Raw genomic sequence first — 8,803 nt, forward strand, 5'->3', positions numbered from 1 at the left:
TGTGTGTGTGTGTGAGAGAGAGAGAGAGAGAGAGAGAGAGAGGGAGGGAGGGAGAGAGATGGTAAATTTAAAGTGATTTTGAAATGACATTACTTAACCCAGGAAATGGAGTTCAACTTTGAATTCAAGCGCATTTGAAAACCTGGATAAAACGGTATTTCCCCAGGCGTGGGACAGCAGGTCAGCGGCTGAGCTGGAAGCTCCATCTCATGACTGTCTGCCAAGTCATCTCCCTATGAGTCAACCTGGCTTCTGAGTTGGCTTTCTAGACTGTTATTCCAGCACTGTAATGAAGAGCAAAGAGGACTGGGGCTGGGCAGGAACTTGACTCTTGTAGTTCAGTGGGATCCACATGCCTGAAAGTTAGCCACTTCCCAGGACGGATGCCCACCAACCCTCTGCTCACACCAGCTGTGTCTGCCCTATTTAGGTACCCATGCCAGGAAATAAAAAGCAGGTATATGCTTAGCCTTGAGAATCCTAACCTTACACCTAGGGGAATCTCATCATAGCTGAGACTTAGCTAGTTTTCCAAGTTGTGTGCTCTAATATGCCACCTTTAATGGTTCTAATATTAATAGTAGTAACAACTCATGTTTACTGAACGTTTGCCTGTTTATTTTTCCATAATAACGCTATGAGTCTATCATTATCTCCCTGTTTTATTTTAATTTTTTGTTTGAGACAGGGTCTTGTGTGGCCCAGGCTGGATTTAAAATCCGTGGGTAACTGAAGTTGACCTTCAACTCCTGATCTTCCCATCTCCAACTCCCAAGAGCTGCACCGATACGCCCAGCTGACCCTTCTGCCTTATTGGAATAAGTCCCCAGCACCAGGTAAGACAGAGTGGGGTGGAATGAGAGGGCACAGAGAGGTTAAGCAATTGGCCCAGAACTCAGGGACAGATAGTAAACAGCTGAGATTTAACCTCAAGTTGTTTGATGGAGGAACCTGATGTCGTGCTTTCCGTTACAGCTGCAGCTGTCCTCATAATAGTCCCCCCCCCCCCGTGTGTGTGTGTGTGTGTGTGTGTGTGTCATGGAATCGTTAGGCATGATAACGGAGAGTGGTCCCCCAAATGGGCTTGGGAGTGTGGTTTTGTGGCTTTTGTGGATAAGCATGAACTTAGCTCGCAAGAGACTCTCGGCTCAGCCCCCAGCACCAGGTAAGACGGAAGGCGGTAGGAGAGAAGGGTGGGGCTGCGGTGAGGGGTAGAAGTTCCAAGAACCGAAAGACAAATATTACCAGGCATTCAGCACGTGCCAGGCATACTTCTGTTTAGGAATGCGTTAGCTCAGGGAGCTTCCAAAACAGGACCAAACAAGGTCTCCTCCAGAGGTCGCAGCTACGAGCATGGCTGGAGCTCCTACGCCCAGGTAGTAAAACCAAAGTTCAGAGCCAGTGGGCAGGTGAGCCACCATGACAGTTAAGAGTCGTTTCCAAAACCTGGCTTTTCCCAATTTACAGGAAGATACAGACTAGTTTAAGTAACAGTTAAATGCCACACAGTGACTTGGGGACAGGCTAGTCAGGGATCCAAAGTCGGTTCTTATATTGCTTTCACTTTCCCAGCCTTCAGTGGTGTGGCGCAAGGCTCAATTATCCTCCAGACAGACACCGTTTTTTTTTTTTTTTAGCTTCTTTTCAGGGTCCAGGTGGAGCCGGACGCCGCCCCCTGGTGGCAGTGCGAGTCTGCGCTCAGGGCTTGGTAAAGACCTCGCGGCAGCGCCGCTAGCTGATTGGCCCGCAGGGTTTCCAGGCGCTTTGCAAGTCGGCTGATGCTGGTGGTCCTCAGACTGCAGACCTGCCCCTGCCCCTCGGGATTCAAATCCAGACTGGGGCCAGCAAAGCTGGCTTGTGAACCTGAGGAGTTTTCCGTTTCTCTCCCATCTTTGTTGTGGTCGTGAATTCCTCCAGGGCTCAGGATGGCGATTTGACACCAAGGCCAGCAGTACAGCCCGAGGGTGACTGCCCTGCCAGGTCCCCACTTGGTTCTCCTGACAAGTGGGCAGGGATTCAGTCTGTGGAGAGTCCAAGGAAGACTGGACGAGGTAGACGGAATTCTTCCAGGTCGGTCCTCCCTGCCGGATGGTACTGATTGTGTAGGTGTCTACAGCTGCCTGTTGGTCCTGAATCATCGGGACCCGCTGGGCAAAATGTCAGAAAGGCAGCGCCTGTCACCCACCAGCCACAGACTCGGAGACTTGTAAATAGACACCCACGTGTTAATTTTATTGCACTCATAAGTTACCATTTCTGGCCATGTGATGTTTGAGAGTAAAAACATTTTTCACATGTTGGCCGCAATACTCGCACAGCTCTGAAGGCCGCGGTCACCATCTTCCACTCGCTGCCTCAACTTGTTTGGATTTGAGCCGAAAGGTCAGATCCTCCAACCTCATCCGGTGCTATTTCCTCTTAGATAGTTAACCAATGTGCTCGTGGACCAGTGAGGCAGCGGGTGAGGCGTGAAAGACGTGTTGCCGGCTTTCTTAAAGACGCCCCAGGCTAAAGTGGTCCCTGTAAGGCAGCTTTAACAGAGCCCAGCCTTGAGTGACTTACTGTGGACTGGGTCCCACCACAAAGACCCTTAGGGGTCCCTTGTCAGATGTGCCCGTTTTCTGACTGAGGCGGGCTCTGTGGGTCAGCCAGTGATGGAGCTGGGTGTAGGCGGTGTAGCTAGTGATAGCATCTGGCCTGAGCTTCCATGCCCAAAGAGGGGCGACTTGGTCCCTAAGACATCCTGTGATGCAATTGTCCTGAGGGCCAAGAAGTGAGTGCCGGGAGGGTCACCCTGCAAATAACCTAAAGGGAGCAACAGGAGAAATATAAGGCTTCCTTCCTTGCTAGGTGGCCTGTCTGGGGAAAGAGTTCGTACTGAATTTCCAATTGTTTACTGGTCTGTTCCCACAGCTTGTTTCACTTGCCTGTTTAATCCTATCTAGTACCACCTGCCCAGGGGTGGCACCGCAACAGTCATCAATCACCAATATGTCCCCAAGCCAGTCTCAGCTGAAGTTCTCTCTTCATAGGCAATTTTATTTTGGATCGATCTGACAACACAAACAAGCACGAGGTGCCAAGCTGGACGCCGTGAGGATAAAGGAAGTGCTTAAGAGAAGATATTTACTTTATCTTGCATGGAGTGCCAATAATGGGTTCGGAAAGAGCGGATCGTGGGAGTATTCTGGATGCCGGGAAGGTGGCATGAAGGAGAATGATGAATGTCCCGAGGAACCCGTTTTCCAGGCCAGTTCTTGCTTGGCACCACATAGCTATGTCCAATGGGGCAGTTCTGTTTCTAAATGGAGGTTCTGGGGGACTTGAGACACACATTAGCCTGGTACTGAGATGTGACAGGAATACCAGATGTTTCTGGGTCCAGCTACTGGGCTCTTGTGGACTCGGGCATGTGAGCCATGAATGGTGGTGGGCTGTGTGTCTACTAGAGAAGGGAGTCCCGTGGTTTCGGATCATTCTTTGCATCTTTCCGCTGCCAAGTACATGGTTATGATGGTCCCCCAGGGAGTCCTCTCTGGTTTATAGGAAAATTCCGGTCTTTGAGGTCTTTTGGAGAGTGGCAGCTATTCAGAAAGCAGCTGTGGGCATGGAACAGCAAGGAGGCGTTTGTTTACTACTGGGAACTGAAAGGGGACACCCTAGGCCTAGCATAGGCTCACAGGGGCTGCGGCTGGTCGCTTACTTGCTGCATGTATTGGGACTTTTGGAAAGAATTGTGGATAGGTCATGATTCTGGGAGAACCAGGGGGCTATGATCCACTCAATGGATGAGGCGGGATGGGGATGTGGGACAGCCATATGGAGAAGGGTGGAAAGTGCCACCGTACCTAGTGGAAGCCCCCAGCAGTGCCCTCTTTAGAGAGCTTTAAAACCAAGCTGGGTCTCCTTCAGTTACTGAAACAAAGGAGACCTTGCCAAGGTCATTTCAGACCCAAGGGGGCAGTTATACTTTTTGCATTTTTGATTTATTGTAATTTAGTTGGTCTTTGTCCCACCCCCAACAATCTTCTTCTCCTCCTTGTCCTCCTCTTCCTTTTCTTCATTTTTCTTCTCTTTTTTCTGATGAACAGCATTTCACATAGCCCAGATTATAATGAGCTCCACATAGGGCTAAGGTTGAACTTAAACGCCTTTAAAAAAAATATATTTATTTGTATTTTATGTGTATGGGTGTTTTGCCTGCATGTATATCTGTGTACCACATGGGCACTGCCCACAGAAGCCAGAGAGGATGGCAGATCCCCTGGAACTGGAGTTACAGATGATTGTAAGCCTCCATGTGGGCATTAGACCTCAAAGCCTGGGCCTCTAGAAGAGCAACACATAACTCTTAACCTCGGAGCCGTTCCTCCCTCACTCAGACCTTGAACTCTTGATCCTTCAATGCCTTCACCTTCTAAGTGTCAGGATTGTGGCATGAGCTACCATGTCCAATATTATTTATTACATTTGTTTATTGTGTGTGTGTTGTTTATTGTGTGTGTTTGTGTGTGTGTGTGTGTCTGTTTGTCTTTCTGTCTGTCTTGGGGAGGCAGGGACAGAAGGCTGCGTTGGAAGGAGTGACCTCACAGCTATATTGGCTTCCCCTGGACATTCCAGGCACAGTGGCCACTGTATAGGCCCTTTCCAACAGCCTTGGTCGTCCCTTTGCCGAGGATCCCATGGCTGTGTCCATGGCCCGAGATGAGCTCTGATGCTACAGAAGGCCAAGGACCACAGCACCACAGGGAGCCACAGTGAGTAGCCACTGTCCCAAACAATTCTGCGAGCCAAGAAAGTGTTCCTGCAAATAAGCATGCAGTAGGTTTGCACCAGGAGGCCAGCCAGGGCTTGTGTGCCATCCGAGGGGCTGGCGTCGAGTCGGAGAGCCTGAGTGGGTGGCTGTTCTTTGCAACTTTCCCTATATGTGTGATTTTGGATGGTTTCTCAAGACTGTGGTCAGCTGCAAAAGCTGGTTTGACAGGAAATTCTGAGGTAGGAACTCTTACCTCTCAGTGCTGGGTTATGGCATGGCCTCCTGCTCTTGTTTTCCTTCCTGCCTCAGGAGCAGGCTGGATGAGGCAGAGGGGTAGGTGAGATTGGTCCCACTGAGCCCTCTGCAGTGTTGCCTTGCTCTTGCCCTCTAACTGGGTCAGTAAGCAGTCCTTTCTCTTTCGGTTCAAGAATGGTCTTCAAAATCTACTTCCTCCAGGAAGTGTTCCTCGACCATCCTATGTCCCCTGCCTCCCCTGGAGTCTCCTGTGCCACCCAGAACTACATGATTCTCAGGGGGTACACTTGATCTTGTGCCTGGTGCCAGTCCTTTCTCTCTGTCCTTAGGTTTTGCCATCCCAGTTCAGGGGGCACAGACATTGGGTTGCTTATTTACAGCTGTCCCTGAGCCAGATCCATAAGAAGCACTGGGTTAAGTCTTTGTGGTTAAGGTGGTCTTGCTGAGAATTTTTTTTCTTTTCTCTCCCTCCTCCCTCTCTGTCTATCCCTTCCCTGTCACCCTCTCCCTCCCCCTTCCTCCCTCAATCATTGTCACTCCATCACCCCCTTCTCTCTTTCCCTGCCCTACAGGATATTCCTACGTAGCTCAGGCTGGTCCCAACTCTCCAACCCTCCTATCTCATCCTCCTGCCACCATATCCAGCCACATTTATTATTCTCATTTGCTCTTCACGGCCGCCTGTTTAAAATGGGTTAAATTCTCCCTCCCCAGTGGATGCAAATGCTGAGGTTCAGAGTAGTCAAGTGATCGACACTTTCTATTTCTCAGCTCACCAAGGCTAGGAAACCATTGATTTCATTCAGATCACTGGTGCATGCTAGCGTGTTAAGGGGACTTGGTGAGCTGGAAGGTTCATGTAGCAGTGTGTGGAAGTGCGGTGAACCAGAAGGAGAAGGGGAGCTTGCAACAATGAGCAGTTTGCCTAGGTAGCTCTAGCTTTTGTTGACAGGGCAGAGAGCCGGCTACTTTAGAAGGGTCCTCTGGTACAAGAAGCCTATTCTGCCCATCACATGCATAAAACACATCAGAATTGGATCTTTAAACTGTGCTTTGTCAGAGTGCTGACAATCTGGGGAGTCAGAATGAAGTCTGCCTCAGCAACCCTTTCTCTCTCTCTCTCTCTCTCTCTCTCTCTCTCTCTCTCTCTCATGGAGAACCAGGACAAAGGCAACAAATCAATTCAAAGTTTAGTCTTGTCCTCAGGTCTGGTGGGTCTTGTTTTCATTATCCATTCACACCCTTCCTCGTAGCAGGGGAAAGCTTTGTAAACACCAAAGCCATTTACTTAACTTTGCGTTCCTTCTTACCCATTTGGGTGATGTCTAGATGGAAGCTTAACCAGAACAAACGGTGAGCAGTGCACGTGTGCTAAAATGCTTCCGGCATGCATGTGTAGACTCCTTCCTACACAGTGATGTCCAAACGCGCTCCTAGAGCATGCGCTGTTCCCCTCCACTGTGTCCATATCACAGGTGTAGTTGGGTATCAGGCAGCAGGAAGTGGCTCTGAGGGGGAAGGAAGGGGTAGGAAGCGGTAGGAAGGGGTGAGGTCGTGAGCAAGGAGAGCCCTTTCTCCTGCTAGCTTCCTGGGTGTCCTCCAACAGCCCTTCGCTTTTCTTCATCCTTCTGTGATGCTGTGTCATCCCGGGAATCCCTTCCTCCTTGATGCTGTGTCATCCCGGGAATCCCTTCCTCCTTCGTAGGACCTCAAGCTGCGCTGCTAGTGAGATTTCCTAGACATTTCTGTAGGCACGGTCCAGCTACAGGACACACACTGATGGCTCTTTCCAAACAGGATATTTCTCTTGAGTAACCTGCTTTGGCTGCTGCTCCCATTGTCTGCTTGGCAGGGCGGCAGTGAATCGCGTAGCTGTGTCTTCTTGCTTTTTACGGATTATGTCTAGTCCTCAAGCCTAACAGCGCCTACAGAATTCAGGTCCTTAGACTCCAGCCTCACTTATTTGTTTCCAGCACTTTCTAGGTGGGTCGTTGCCATAACCTGCTCTGGCCTGCCGCTTCTGCACACCCTGTTTTTTGTTACCTTCTAGAATCTTCTAAAACAGGTCAGACCATGGGATGGGAATGTATCTTACGTGGTAGAATGCTTACATAGCAAGCATGAGGCCCTGGGTTCCACCTCCAGCACTGCATCAATGGGCATGCTGGTGCACACCTGTCCTCCCAAGACCTGAGAAGTGGAGGATGTTCAAGGTTATCCTTGAACTACATTGAGTTCAAGGCCAGCCTGGGATTTCTGAGATCCTGCCTCAATGTTCAAAAATGAAACAAATGGCAAATCAAACCCACCGCCAACAGAGGCGGATTATGAAGTTTCTGCCACTCTGCTCAGCTTCCAGCTGCCTGTGGAGCGACACTGAACCCTGCCGTTTTCAGTATTGCTGTGTCCATGCACGCTGTGCTCTGTTGTGCCTTCATGCCCTAGGGATGCCCTCTCCAGTTTAGAAGGGCGCTTTCCACAGCAGCAGAGGCTGAACATTCTCACCAAATGTTCCACATGCTCTCTAAGAATAGATGCGCCATGAGCAGAGGTAGGTGTGTGTGTGCATGTGTGTTTTCCAGGCTCATGCTTCGACAAGCAAATGCTCCATATTTCCCCCTCTCCCTAGCAGTGTGATCAGGAGGATACATGATGGAACGAGGGACCACTGATGGTAGTTGGCCTGAATGGATGAATCATGCAAGACATCCAGGGAGGGACCTGGATGTTGCTGAACCTGATTAGCATTTACAAAAGGGAAATTACCTTTGTGGTATTCAACTGTGTTACCACAGCATGACCTAGTCTGTCCTGGTTAAGACTCTCATTTTCTGCCAGTTAAAATTGTTGCCTTTAGTGGGACGTGGGGTGCAAACCTGAAACGCCATCCCTCCACCTCCCTCCCTCCGTCTCTTTTAAAATACTTATTATTTATGTGTGTCTGCATGTGTTTATGTGCACCATACGTGTGCAGGTGCCAGTGGAGGTTGGAAGAGGGTGTCATATCCTCTGGAACTGAAATTACAGGGGGGCGTGAGCCCCTGATGTGGTTGCTGGGAACCAAACCTAGATCCTCTCACTAAGAGCAGCAAGTGCTCTTAACTTCCCAGGCCCCGATTGCTACTCTTCTTAAGTCTCCCAGAACCAACCCTTTCCTAGTGAAGATTAATCCCTTCCCTTTGGGCTTTTGTAGTGTGTGTGATTTAGGTCCATTTGACTCTTCATGCTTAGCGTTATGATTGCTTGTGTGTGTGCAGTGACAGACTGGTCAGGAGATAAGAATCCTGGAGTCAGACAGACTGTGTTCACCCCTCAGCCCTGCCAGTTATCATCACTGAGCTATTCAGTCTTCTATAACCTTGGTTCACTCTTGCACACCCTACCCCTACCCCAGGGTTTACCAGGGCACCTGATGTTATTATAACTGATACCTGTTTGCTAGCTTTCTTATATTTTATCTTGTGAATGAGGTGTCAGGAAAAGGTACCGAGCACCAGGAGTCAGTGCAAAGACAGAAGGTTCTGGAAACCAGGGGCCCTTACAAGCACAATAGGTTATTTGGCTGTAATATAGCCTGACAACAGTTTTCTCCTGCAAATTAATTCTCACTGCACAGGTAGAACCCTGAGGAGGGAGAGGAGCTGCCTGCTCTGTCCTGAGAACCGTGTTCTCCATCGTTTTTATGCATCCATCAAGATGATTTTGTGATTTTAGTTTTCTACTAGTGTGATGGTTTGAAAGAAAAATGGCTCCCAAAGTGAGTAGCACAATTAGAATGTGGCTTGTCGAAAT

At 49.4% G+C, this 8,803-nt stretch overlaps 1 long non-coding RNA gene across 1 annotated transcript; it reads left to right on the plus strand.

The window, feature by feature from the left end:
* Positions 1-341: 341 nt before the first annotated feature.
* Positions 342-1,941, plus strand: LOC121436333. The gene is made up of 3 exons (XR_005972680.1): positions 342-457; positions 689-836; positions 1,638-1,941. It is a non-coding gene; the product is annotated as an uncharacterized LOC121436333 (long non-coding RNA).
* The last annotated feature ends 6,862 nt before the right edge of the window (positions 1,942-8,803 follow it).

This window comes from Microtus oregoni, unplaced genomic scaffold, assembly GCF_018167655.1.
Source record: "Microtus oregoni isolate MIOR12 unplaced genomic scaffold, Mior012 000048F_ref0000485, whole genome shotgun sequence".
Lineage (NCBI taxonomy): Eukaryota > Metazoa > Chordata > Mammalia > Rodentia > Cricetidae > Microtus > Microtus oregoni.